The 14,226-nt window shown below is 36.9% G+C and overlaps 1 protein-coding gene across 6 annotated transcripts in view; it reads left to right on the top strand.

Annotated features, from left to right (window-relative positions):
* Nucleotides 1–14,226, top strand: part of Nlgn1 (neuroligin 1) — a 670,827-nt gene that overhangs the window by 529,726 nt on the left and 126,875 nt on the right. The window lies entirely within an intron of this gene.

Below are 14,226 nucleotides of genomic sequence, written 5' to 3'. Positions count from 1 at the left end.
TGTGTGTGTGTGTGTGTGTGTGTGTGTGTGTGTGTGTGTGTATGCATATGATGTGTTTAGAATGATAATGTTCCCTTAATGAATTGTTTTGATTAGTATGATCAATTTAATATCAATTTTGTGATAACAGAACAGAGACACTCACTTATTTCCCAGTTCCACTTGCTTGGAATACCTTGCTTCATCTTTTCAGTGGAAGCTATTTAATTTTTATGTAGAAAACACAACCATGAATCTGGAAAATGTTTTCAACTCCACTGAGTGATAACACAAGTTTTTTGATTCGAAATTTGAGACCATTAACATTCAATGTTGTTAAAAGATGTGTAGTAACTACCATCATTTTGTTGATTTCATGGTGATTATTTTCTCTTTTTCCCATGTGTCTTTGGTACATGTGCATATGTCTTTGTGCTGTCACATGTTGAGGAGCATGTGAGTGTATGTATGAGTGCATATATACATGTATATTTGTGCATATAGAGACCTGAGACAGATGTTGAAGTCTTCCTTGCTTGCTCATATTAATTGCTATCATATTAATTGAGGTATAATATCTCAGTTGAACCCAGAGCTTACATGTATGTCTACTCCAGCTTGCTACCTTGCTCTGGGTACTTTTTCTGAATTCTAAGGACTAGAATGGTAGGGCACATAACTCTTTAGCATTTCCCTGTGTTCTGGAGGTACAGACTTAAGTCAGCATAATTGTGCGGCTAGCACTCTATGCAGTGAGCCTTCCATCTCGGGGAACAAATAGGTCCTCTACACTGATCGAGGGATTATTGCATGAGAATACCAAAGAACAAGGATATTATGGCCTTTACCTGTGACATAAGCAAGATAGTCTACACATATCTTGAAAAGGAGGGTGGGGCCTGGGAGGGAGGTAGTACATGAACTCTATCTGTGGGTGGTATAGTTGTATTGTAAAGGTCCACATATGACAGGGACCCTTCTTTGTAATTGATGAGTTTTGGCTATGAAACTCCCTTACTGGAGTTCAAAAGAGACCCATGTGCAAGGTAGGTAAATGCTCTCCTGTTGTGCTATATTCTCAGCACTGACTTTGGACTTTAGTATATACTCAGTGGAAATGCAGAATTGAAATATTCTTAGATGATAGCGATTGAAATAGAAGGCATATGAGCCATATTTCACTTAAATTTGATTTTGACCCTGTATGACTTCCATTTATCCTATCATTTCACTTCTTAGAAGAATTAATAGATAAAATATGTAAAATGATTTCTATTCCATGGAGGGAAAGTATACACTGGCATTGACATCTTACAATTCAATAGTATAAGTTTTTAAGCCTTTTCACATACCTTATTTTACCTTATATTTATAGCAATCATGAAAGTTGGTTTCACAGATAGTCCTTTGTCCCTCTTATAAACTACCAATGTAAGAATAAGCACATTTAAATCATTTTTCAAGGACATTGGTTCTTTAGAACTTTTAATGGGCATTTGTAGCTTTGAGTGCTATTTTGTTTTGGCCATTCATTTCCGTTTTTCTACTACCTGAAAAGGGCTTTGGTACAAAACTAACTCAGTGTCTAGAAGGAGTGTAAATTGCTGGTTGAGCAAACATAAGGCACAATGTGAGTTTGTGACATTTCACCACTGTAAAAAACCTGGATGTGGCATTGCTTACGTGTTATTGTAGTGCTTGGGAGCAGGAGGAGAAAACATCATGACTCAGTGGCCAGCCAATGACACCACTCTGGGAGCTACAGGTACAATGAGAGACCTTTCTCAAAAACTAAAGTGGAAAGTGCTGGAGAAAGACACTCACTGCTGACCTATGCACAAGCATGCCATTCTACACCTACATATATACACACACATACCTTCAACACACTACATATTTTTAGAAGTTGATTAACAAGAAAGAATGAAAATTTCAAACAACAGTCAATCATGGTTTCTCAAATCCTTTATATGATTGCACACACATCTGCTTAAGACTGCTATGGAATGGACATGGTGGATGCCATGGGGTGAACAGTCCAACACCAGTAACTACAGCAACATTGCATCCTGATTTGGACCAACAGCTAGGAGGCTCTGAAACACATGAAAAGATTTGATTGATTTAAGCCAAGATTACACTGAAGTTCTATGTCTTTCATTTCATAGATTGTTTGATTTTTATATTGCCCACTATTTCTGTCCCTTATTTAACATAAAATTTGAACAGACATAAAACTCCAATTCTCTACTTCAAGATCTGAGCTAACCTGTCTTCAAGGAGACTAAAACAATATTTGCTGGTAATAAATTGGCTTCATAATGAGTTTTTTTCTATTAATAAAGGTCATGTCATGATTGCTTAATTTTTGCTCATTTTAATCCATCTTTATCTCTTATTCAACTAATTCAATGGTTTGTGCGAGAAGGTTTCAAATTTCTTAGACTGGCCTGAAACTCCCTATGAAGCCAGTGGTGACCTTAAACTCTTTCTCCTAGTGCTTCTCACTCCTGAGTGCTGTGGTTTCCGGTTTGTGCATGTATCTTGCTTTAGTCAGGTCTTGAACTGACCCTCAGGGCTCTGGAGATGTTAGGTGTGTTCTCCACTGTTGGAGCAGCATGTCCTTGCCTTTACCTACTCCCAGCTTTAAGAATCAAAATATGTGATTTATTAGAACTGTTGCTATTTGCCACAGAGCAAATTTTTCTTTCAAAAGAGCAGGGGACCAAGCATTTTCTCTGAATTCTTCTTACAAACCTAATAACCTTTCTTTGTGGTATAGCACTTGTTTGAGGCAGTCTACTCTTTTTGCTAGTTCAGACAGCCACTCCTACTTTGATTCTAGATTCTGCAGAGAGCTTACACTCACGATTTTGTTTGTAGCATCCTAGTCCAAAGTCCACTGTCTGTTTTCTAAACACTGAATTATGCTATAGTTAAGAACTCTGTAATTTCCAAACTCTGTTAAAATTTTAAATTGGATAGATAGATGCATGGGTGGATAATAGGGAGATAAATTGTAGAGAGGTAGATGGTCGGTAGATAGATAGATAGATAGATAGATAGATAGATAGATAGATGCTGGATAGATGAAACTTAACTGTGTTTCAGGATTTAAACTAAAGTATTCTGGAAAAACAATCGGCACTCATAATTTTGAGCCATTTCTCTAGCCCTAAAGTAGATATTTTTAAATAGTATATATCTTTCCAATAGGAAGTAATGCTATAGTATGATTTCATTACTAAGTTTTAATTTTTTAATGCTTTTAATTAATTATTTGGCAATTTCATACATGTGTGTAGTGCTTTTATAACTATATATAGGATATATATATAGGTAATATATATTCTTCAAGGTGTCTTAGCTGTTCAGGATGTACGTCTGAGCTGAGTTGAGGGACAAGAAGGAGATTTCTACTGTTTGTCTTCTTGGGTATCTAAAATGCCTAGGAAATTCTGAGCATGTGGGAGATCTAGAACACAGGTGTTACTTAAAAGTAGGATTTGAAGTAGAAGTGTGATAGTTTTGTTATTCCCACTAAAAACAGTGGTATGGATTTTCTCTTTGCATCTCTGACTTTTGTAGATTACAAATTCCTGTGTGAGGACTGTCTGCCATTCCCATGATGATGTGGCAAATTGTCCTATGTTCTCTTTTTATTCTCCGTTGTATTAAAACACAATATCTGCTAGTGTACCCAGAGTCTGGCAACAAGACATAGAGGAAAAAATCATAAAGATAGCTTTCTTTCTTCTTTCTTTCTTCCTTCCTTCCTTCCTTCCTTCCTTCCTTTCTTTCTTTCTTTCTTTCTTTCTTTCTTCCTTCTTTCTTTCTTTCTTTCTTTCTTTCTTTTCTTTCTTTCTTAATACACACTAACATATCTATGGCCCATTAAAATAACCAAGTAGCACATAGTAATATTTTGATCAGTAATGAGTTCTAAAAGTTTTGTGAATGGAGAGAAATTCTTATTGCCTATTGAACTCTGTGGCCATCAAATGTATTATTATATATTTGTGTGTTGCTGCTGTGAACAAAATTGTACAATGTATATTTTTTGATAATAACAAACTACTGTTTTATTGGCATGTGTGCTTATGTTATCATGGTATTGCCATTATTTTAGAGCTTACTCCTCTTTATAAAAAGGAAAGCTTATAATAAAACAGTATACCTTGTGATGATGCCAGCAGCCACGCACATCTCATGTTTGCTATGTCTTTTCATCACCTCTGAGGACGTAGTGAGGAGTAAACTATGTTGAAGCATCAGGATACTTTTTAATGATCACACAAGATGACATCAGAGGCATGCAATTCTCTTATCACCTAATGGCCATTAATGATTGCATTACAAAAATAATATGCTCCATTGCTAAAGACTAGAGAAATAGTACATGTAGTAGATAAAAGGCCAGGCCTTCAGTTTATGAATTGAGAAGTGATACACCATTAAGACATTTGTTCTCTCTATTTTATTAATACTTTGAGGATTTCTTGCAATGTATTTTGGTCAAATTCACCCTTGGTTCTCAGGCCTACCACCCTTTTCTTCCTACCCAATTTTCTGTGCTCCCTTTTTAAGCCACAAAGTATTGTTTGTGCTGTCTATACACTCTTTATGTGTGACTATATACTGGAGCTTGGTCAAACCATCAGGTGTTGCATCCTTAAACAATGCTGACTCTCTCTCCCTCTACTACATTCCAAGATCACATTTGCTGGGGGTTGGACTTCAAGCCCACCTCCATTCTCTGTGCTAGGATATTGTCTGGCCTGAGTTTGCACAGGACTAATACATGCTACCCCAACTGCTTTGGATTCATATGTAAATGTAACCGACCCTCTCTTTATGGAAAGCACTATTTCTGTATACTGATCCTCCATGTCTGAGTCTTTCATCTCTTGTTTACTGTGTATTTCCATTGTATTCATCTTTCTGTGCCCTTTCTCTTCCACAAGGATTCCTGAGCACTGGGAAGAGAGGTTGTTATGTATGTGTGTAGTTCAGTGCTAAGCATTCCACCATCTAGTATTCTCTGCAACTTTCCCTACTGTATTTTCTAAATGTACTTCTAAAAGTAAATGTTTCATAATAAATAAATCTGAGTATAATGCATACTCTGTATCCTATTTTTTACATTAATATTAAGTCATGGACAGTGTCCCTTGAAGCATACATGTTTTCCTCATGCTTTAACTACTTCAGAGCATGCTGAGGATTGGATTTACTATGTTTTATTTTCAAATCCCACTTATGTAAAAAAAAAAATAAAGAACACAAGCCAAATAAAATGGGCTTAATGATTTTAGTTTATATAAATGTTTGAAAGTTCTGCAATATATCTAATGATTCCAAGGACTCCGGTGATTGTTCTGTGTTCTTTCCTAATTGTTACTACTAGGAACAGATCCTGGGTTTATTCCCAGAATGACTGCAGAATTATGGTACAATTTACTCTGGGTAATAGGAGTGTGATATTTCTTGCCAGTGAATATTCGGAAAATACTAGACATGGACTTATTCTGGAATTTTCTAGATCAGAAATCTGTCTGTTCTCTATGAAATACTAATGAACATCAGGAAGCAATTGGCCCAAAGCAATTAATTTATCAAATAGTGTAGATCTGCATCATTTTCCTGTTGGCTACTTGGTTCACTGAAGTAAATGTGAGTTTCTGTAGTAAACACTTATATTAACTTCAGTTTCCCTAACATTTTCTTCTACTAGTCTTAAGCAACCCAGGAGCTGAGTTAGTTAGTTCTCTTATGGGTGGGAGAAAATCAGCTTCAGGAAGGAGTGGTTTTTTTTCTGGCTAATAGGTTGAAGGCACAGTCCTGCATGGTACAGAAATTATTGTAGTAGGAGTGTGAAGTCTCTGGTCTCATTTCATCCTCAGTTAGGAAGCAGAGATAGATAAATGATGCTATTCAGCTCACTGTCTTTTTTCCTTTCTGTCTGGAGTTCCAGCCTATAGGATGGTCACCCATGGTGGGGGTTGTCTTCCCACTTTAATTAACCCAATCTAGATAATTTTTCACAGATATATGCAGATACTTGTTGGCATGATAATTCCAAGTCCCATCAAGTTGGCAATAGGGATGAAGCATTTTAATTGTAATAACAGTAGCTCTAAGACCTGAAATGTCACTGTTTACTTTTTGAAAACCACCATGTAATGTAATGGTAGAAAAACAAATGACAACAACAGTAGTAGCTTTATGCCTGAATTGTAACTATTTATGGTTTGAAAACCACTAATGTAAGTGCTTGCTTTAGAAGTTGTCCATTAATATTAAAATAATACTGCCCACTGAATCCAGCTATCATGAAATAGCTGAGCCAATAATATCATGCTTGTTAAGTGAAAGATTATCTTATGGACTTTGTGAGATGATAATAGGATGTAATGATAGATTTAGCACATAGCAAGTGCTCAACAAACACTGCGATTTTAATGCCTTCACATGCTTGATTATTTCTAGGATACATTTGCACTTAACTTTTTAAAAATGACTTCTCTGTGACCTTTCTAACAAATTTGCACTTTTTCTGTTAACATTAGAAAACACATAATTTAAAGAAATAAATGACATGGTAGCGCTTGTTATATAAAATATTTTTCTTTCTTTAAGAAATGTGGAGGTTGGGTTATATAAGAAAATTTAACCCATCAAATGGTTGAGTTTTACATTTAGAAAAGATAACTTTGGGGACCAAAATATTGTAAGTGAAGCCATTAGATCCAAGATTCAAAACAGGAGCTATTTGACCATGACCCTGACATTTCAGTCTATAATTTTGTGAGATCTGTTTCTGACTTTTAGCAGTTTAAGTCCAAAAGCCCATATGCCTTTTAATATATCCAAATCTGCATAGTAAGAAGTGCTGTTATTTTACTGGTTTCAGTAAACTAACATGTTGTCTAGTATGGAGCTTTCAATTCACTCCAATTTATGTACTGAGAATTACCTTGGAGCCAGAGAATTTCAAGTCCAATGTGAATGATACCTAGAGAGTCAACTGAGCAGCCTTGCATGTGACCTACATTTGGTAAAACATCAAGAGTTCAGGCCAAACCCACATGCTCATTATTTCTGCTGCATTGGCACAGTGACTAGTGACAGCATTGGAAAGAACAGAAGCTGTGAGTTCTGACTGAGAGCCACTTGACCCTTTCAACTCTACTTGACCCCAACTCTGTCCACGAGTCCTAAATGAAATGGATTTGCCTGAGAGTGCCATTGTTGGCAGCTCCATTTTATTTTGAGATCACCGAGAAGACACATTGCCAAGCAGTGGGGTGACCTGTGCTTTGTGTGAGAGGGCTATGTGTAGTGCACAGGGCAGCTCTGCTCCACTGCTCTAAATTTGTATTCTGGACAAGTTGGCAAGGGTATGAAATTAGCTAATGCAGTCACTGATTTGGAACCTGAGCCTCATATGGCCAGAGAAAATAATTCTAAGGTAGATGACCAGCACAAGCAAAGAAAAAAGAAATATTGCTTTCTAACCATCAAGTATAGTTAGGAAAATGTTCACCCTACATATATAAGCATGCAGTTCTTAAATGCTAAGTTTTCATCAGTTCATCAAACATGAACAACTGTTTTCACCCTCAAATCCTCATACCTCTCAGAGTCTCACAATGAGAGGTATCTTTTTATGTATTAAAGCATCCATCATTTAGGATAATGTCAAGGATTTTACAGGGATAAACTTACAAACTAGAACATAACAGAGCATATGTTCTTCATTTCTTTGACTCAGTAGAACTGAGCCTACATGAGCATATAAAAATGAGAAGCTGAACTCACTCTTCTCATACTTGTCATTGCTTGCCTTACATTCAGCAGACACCTCTGTCTCAAAGTTTCATCCACATGCTCCTACATCTATTCTTTTATCCTACTTCATATGGATGGAGGGAAAAATATCCCATCTTTCAACTGTAAAGATTTCTCTGCTTTTGCTTTGGAGTCCTTGGGCTGCCTGTGTGATGCTTTGAAATGTATGAATTAAGGAGAATTAAGGAAAGATGGAAAAGGGAAACACTTAATTAAGCACTCAAGAAACTCATTCACTGTGTCCAATCTCACTGTCTATAAGAACACTGCAAATTGTTTAGTGCTATTTGTACATAATTATTTTTTACCTTTTAGGAGATAGCCTTCCTATGGGAAAAGTCATTTTGCACTTAAAGTTGTAACCCATTTTAAAGATTGAATATTCTCTAAGAAGCTTTCTAACCACAGCACAACAATAATAGAGCCTGGAAAGCAGAAGAGGACCTTGCTGTGTCCTTTCTTGCTTTGAATGAAAGTCGGGTTATACACTAAAAGAGCTGAAAACCTCCTGGAATCCGTTAGTCCTTTATTATCTTCTTCCCAGAGGGGGAAGAGCCTTTTTCCCACCTCTCTGATGACATTTTCAAATAATTCTCATTTCATAATAAGCTCTTCAGAGAGAAGGACAGAATGCAATTTGTGCCATCCCCATGACTACCATGTGGCAAATTTGCCCTTCAGATCTGACAATGACATTGTGCTTTAAGCCAAAGCAATGGACTAGAGGTGGACCTCCCAAAGCACAGATCATTCTCACTGGGTTCTCCAACATGGAAAATTAGTCCTGGAATTGGTCACTTTCATAGCTTGTAAATATCAGAGAGAATAGTGAGGCTTAGATTTTCCCTTGCCTCAGTAGGTTTATATTAAGTGTACAAACACAGTTTGTTTCAGTGTGATAAAGTTTGTTTGTGCTAAAGATTGTTTGTTGGTTTGTGTATGCGTGTGTTTGTGTATATTTTTTCCTTGTTTAATTTTTTTAAAAATAGAATGTGACTCAAAGCCAGATCTCCAGTATTTTTTAGGTGTGTACTCTGTCAGTCACCTACATTTTACTTTCAACCCATGAAAGCTCTCACAGATGGTGAGCATATATGAAATGTGCACTGATATTTGGGCGTGATTTGGAACCATCCAGAATGGCAGTACCAAATGCCACCAGCTGTGCTTTTAGGTAAAAGGCAAACAAAATGTTCATTGCTTAGTTTAATATAAATTTGCCTAAAAGGAGGCTCTCTGGATTATACACCAACTTGGAAGGTTTTGGGATGTGAACTCCAAAGACAAGAGAGAGAGGAGATGAAAGCCAGTGTTTAAAGACAGAGAAGCAAATGGTCACTTGAGTAGGCAGAATATTGAGACCATTTACTAGAGATTGCCGTTGATAGATAATCAGGCCTATGGAGGAGTCAAAAGGTTTTCTTGCGAGTGAACTGAAGCTAAGGTTTTCTCCAAAGTTCTGTTTGGCTTTTTTTGTTTGTTTTTAATTTTGTCTTTTATATGTCTATAGCTTTGCCTTGGAAATTCTCTATCAGTGTAAATGTAGTTACCTCCACAACTTCCCCATTCTTTCCATGTTTTATCATTTTCTTACTTCATACACTCCTAGATACTCCATTTCTTCTTTTATCCATTCTTAAGTATGCATTGTTTTAAGCTGTAGATTTCTCCTAGAATGGCTCCGACTTATGTGCTTACACTGGTATACTGAATCTCTTGTCTCTATGCCTCATGGGTAAGCAGATATGACCAAGACCTGTCAGATGTAATCTGTCTACAACTGCTGCAATAACTTTTCTAATTTCTAAGTACTAGTTCAAGAATCAAGAGTCTGCACTGACTTAAGGCTCAATGCAACAAGTTATGCTTCTTTTCATCTTCTAGAACATTCTACTAATAGCTCCTGTGTACTTCAGTGCCTCTCCCACCTCATTCTGTGCTCAGGACCTATCATCCCTCCATTTCCAACACTGTGTACTTGTAAAAAACAAAGTGTCTAATTTGAAACTATAATTCTAAGTTACTGTCCCTGGAGACAGGTTCATTAGGAGGTCAATAAGATTAGTCCTAAGGAGACCCTCTATCCAACAGCTCCTTGTTTATAAATAAACTTTATAAATTATATTATAAAAAATAGTAAGCACTTTATAAATAGTAGGAAAAAGAATCCCTATTTGTCTGTTGTTCCTCTGTCTCACTGTTTATCTGTCTTTCACTCTCTGTACATGTGTATTTCTGTGTCTTTTTGTATGTGCACATACATGTGTCTGTTAAGTGGTATCTATAATTGTAATAGCTGCTAAGTTGTAGATACACAAGTTCTCTGAGAAAATTTAAATCAGACTGAAGTTTGATTACACCTGATGATATAGCAGTAGAAGGACCTAATCAGGAAAGAGGCCAGGAGGTTTTACAAACGGGCAAAGGCTTATCTGTCAACACTGAATACTGAAGAGCATCCTTGAGAAGAAACTAGTGAGAAACATAAACTTTGATTATAATGTATTAGTGGTGTGGGAAGGAGGCTTCCTGGATAAGGGAATTGCTATGAGAGCCTGATGACCTAAGTCTGGATCCCCAGGACACAAGGAAAGCTTGATACTGATGCAGGTGTCAGTAATTCCAGTTCCCCTAGAATAAAATAGGAGATAGTCATAGGGAACATCCTGGAAGCTCGTGGTCCAGTTTCCAAAGAAATTCTAAGAGCAAAAGGGACTCATTATGAAGGGGTGGGACAATCCTGGGTTCATACCCATGGACCATGCTGTGCACAGAGCCTTGGACTTTCTTCTTTTTTCTTGATTTATATCCACATGACTTTTTCTTCTCCTGAATTGATCTTGTAGATGCTTCTATTTTCTCTTTTATTTGTTTGCATGTTAAAAAGATCAAAGCCACAGAAGTAGGTTTTGTTTGTTCTCATACAACCCATCACTCTTATATTTGTGAGTTTAGTGAGGGTAGGCATCAGAATATTGTGGGAAAAAACAGACTCTACAAATGATAGATGAAAAATCAGGAAGTATCTAAGTGTCAAACAGAGTGGCATATGTATGTCCCAAGTACTTATTGAATAGAGATTGTATTCTTCTGTTCATCCCTTTCCATCCAGCACAATACAGAAAATAATATTAAATTACTACTATAGGACTCAATTCCTTAGATTCTATAAGTGATAATATGTTCTTCATGAGCTAATTGTTCTTATCATAATTGCTAATTTAGTTTGAGAGTCACCCTACAGCATACAATACAGTCTTACCTTTGCCTTGGGACTGTGATGGGAAAATTAGAGGCTCTAATTCTGTGCAAATGCCACACTCAAAAGTTAGACCCCCGAAAACCCTGAAACCCTGGAGGAGAAGTGCTGAGATTTCTCTAAGCTGCCTTTTGCATTGTTTGTAATCTAGCACTAGCCATGGTATTTACACTGTGCTTATGAAAATAAAATAAATTCGATGTTGATGAGGAGGAGATTTTTTTGGTCTCCAAAGACTTAAAAAGTTTTCTTTCCAAAGTTAACAAATGTCATGTACACCCCCACCAGATGCTAACATCCATCGTGACTCATGACTCCTACTGCCTGTGTACTACATCTAGTGAGAGGAAGTTATGCACAGGCTTGCCCTAGTTAGGGTTTCTATTGCTGTGATAAAACAAGACCAATGGACAAGTTGGAGGAGGAAAGGGTTTACTTGGCTTACACTTCCACACTGATGTTCATCATCAGTGGAACATAGGACAGGAGCTCAAAACAGGGCAGCAACCCGGAGGCAGGAGCTGATGCAGAGGCCATACAGGGGTGCTGCTTACTGGTTTGCTCCTCATAGCTTGCTCAGTCTGCTTTCTTATAAAGCCCAGCAATACTAGTCCAGAAATGGCACCATCCACAATGGGCTGGAACCTCCCTCATTAATAACTAAGTGAGAAAATTTCTCACAGCTGAATCTCATGGGCATTTCCTCAATTAAGGCTCCTTTCTCTCTGATGACTGAAGCTTGTGTCAAGTTGACACATAAAACCAGCCAGTACAGTGCTAAACAGGTATTCCTTAACATTGTTTCCAAAAATGTTATGGGAACAAGATGATATTAAAAGTTATGTTTGACACAAGAAGCAAAATAGTTCCTATAAAAAAGCTAAACCTTAATAATATTTTTATATTTATGACTCATCGATATTAGTATATCAAAATTCTGTCTGATTTATCTAAGTAGTTTAGCCAATACAAAATATGTGAAAATTTGTTGAAATCAAATAATGCAGACATTTAAAAACTTTCAAATTGTCTGTCCTTCCAGTGTCAAAGCTTGCTAATTATACAGTCTAAATGTATAAATGTTTTTGTTTAATTTATACGTTATAAGCAGATGATAAGTTTAAAAACTTGAATCTATCCCTCAGTTCTGAAGACAGTCATTACTAAAATAGCTAATTTTTTGAACATGGTGTCCTGGGAGCTACTTATGTGTCAAGCAAGGGCAGGGATTAGAAATGATGATATCTTTCCTTTTTCCTGTGTTCTTGATAAATCAATAGTTTCATTATTCTCAAACATGACAATTTTATTCCCTTTCTGATATGTCACATGCTCCATATATGACTCTGTGGAAATCGCTCTCATCAGGGTTAAGATCATAACAACAGAGAAGGTACACAGTGAGATACTCAGTAGACTTGACTATGATAGCAAGAAGTGGTTCTATGCCCCCATTTCATCTTTCACATACTGTATTGTGATAAATTGACTACTTTCGAAATATCTATCTAGAACCTGAGAGAATACGTGAAAATGAGAAATGTATTCCAGGAATTTCAAACACAATTGTTTATATGTATGTGACAGGCAAACACAAGGCATAAGAGCTGGCCATGATGACTCCAACATGCAATCCTAGCAATGGGGAGACTAGGAGAAGGGACTAGGGACCATCAGTTTAAGGACAGCCTGAGCTACATAGCTTTTGACCTTGTCAAAAGAAAAGTCAGTAGGGAAAGGAAAAAGAGTTGACTATGTGGTCAGATGTGACGTAGAGGTGATGGAAGCACTGATAAACTAGACTGTACCCCCTGTTATGAAACAGCCCCTTCTTTTTATAGTTATATTTTTTCTAGATTTTCTTCTCATATCCTTTATAAGACTCCCTGCATTATATTTGTTGAATTAATTAATTAATGCTATCTGAGAGACCATTACTAGCAAGCCTACTAACATTTAATAAGAAAATAAAATACAAATTTTGTTTAACATACTATGAGTTTTAATTTTGATATTTCATTCATTTCAGCAAAAACTCTGGCCTGGGTACCAGCCACTTTCTATTTGTTTTATGTTCATTTGTCCAATAGGCAATAAACTTCAATTTCTAATAATTTGTAAATAATAATAAACTTATTTTCAGATTCAATCTGGCTAGAGTTATGGAAAATGGTAAACCGATACCAGCAACACTAAAGTCCAAGATAGGAATTATAGTACACATTTAGCTCATATTCACACATTTTCCTTACAAGAATCTTATAGAAGGCTTTTCTCACCCCATCTCACAGCATCTGGGATCATCTAGCCTTCCCCCACAGTTCTGATTGAATATCTATTAGTTATTGACCTGCTTAAAAAGCAGCTCCAAGTTATGCGGCTCTTTTCCTTGTACATTAAGTCAACCCAACTGACCTCAGAGAGGCCAGAGTGCAGTGCTTTTGCCTGCTCAGCTTGTGGCTTGTAACTTGTTCATTTTGGGACAAGCTATTTCAGTAGCCTTCATAAAAGAGCCACCTGTCTGAACACTGTTGAAAACTGGGCTTTTTCGATACAGTGCTGTCTGAGGCATACTGAAAAGACATCATAAAGCATATCCAGAGGGCCTTTCCATCCATCTGAACTAGAAAAGAGTGTCTGCCTGCCAAATACAGCAGCCCTGGGAAATCAAAACAGAAATGGCTGAGAGATCAGGTGAGGGACAATAGGAGAGAAACTCCAGCTCACAGTGTGCCCTTGTGTTTCTCCATTGCCTAGATGACGTGGGTTTTGTTAGAGGATGTCTGAACGTATATACTTAGCCTACTGTTCTGTTAGAGAGATGGGTCACCAAACCAGCAAGGAAGGGTCATACAAACACTGATATCTTGCCTGTTTTTACTGCTGTTTAATCTGGTTTTGGGAGTCTCTGCCATCCAGTGGAATTTTACTATCCTCTACTGTGAAGGTGTGGAAATTTTTTGGCTCGCACTGTTTGCTTCACAATTTCAATTACCAGAAAGCTAAGTACATGACTGGATTTGAGAAATAACTATGTTTCATATTAATTGTTTCAATCTCACCAAATATAAAACACAGCTATGTAACCACGGAGAGAGAGAGAGAGAGAGAGAGAGAGAGAGAGAGAGAGAGAGAGA

Source organism: Grammomys surdaster, unplaced genomic scaffold (assembly GCF_004785775.1).
Source record: "Grammomys surdaster isolate TR1022 unplaced genomic scaffold, NIH_TR_1.0 62, whole genome shotgun sequence".
Classification (NCBI taxonomy): domain Eukaryota; kingdom Metazoa; phylum Chordata; class Mammalia; order Rodentia; family Muridae; genus Grammomys; species Grammomys surdaster.
This window is presented reverse-complemented; position numbering and strand designations above follow the sequence as displayed.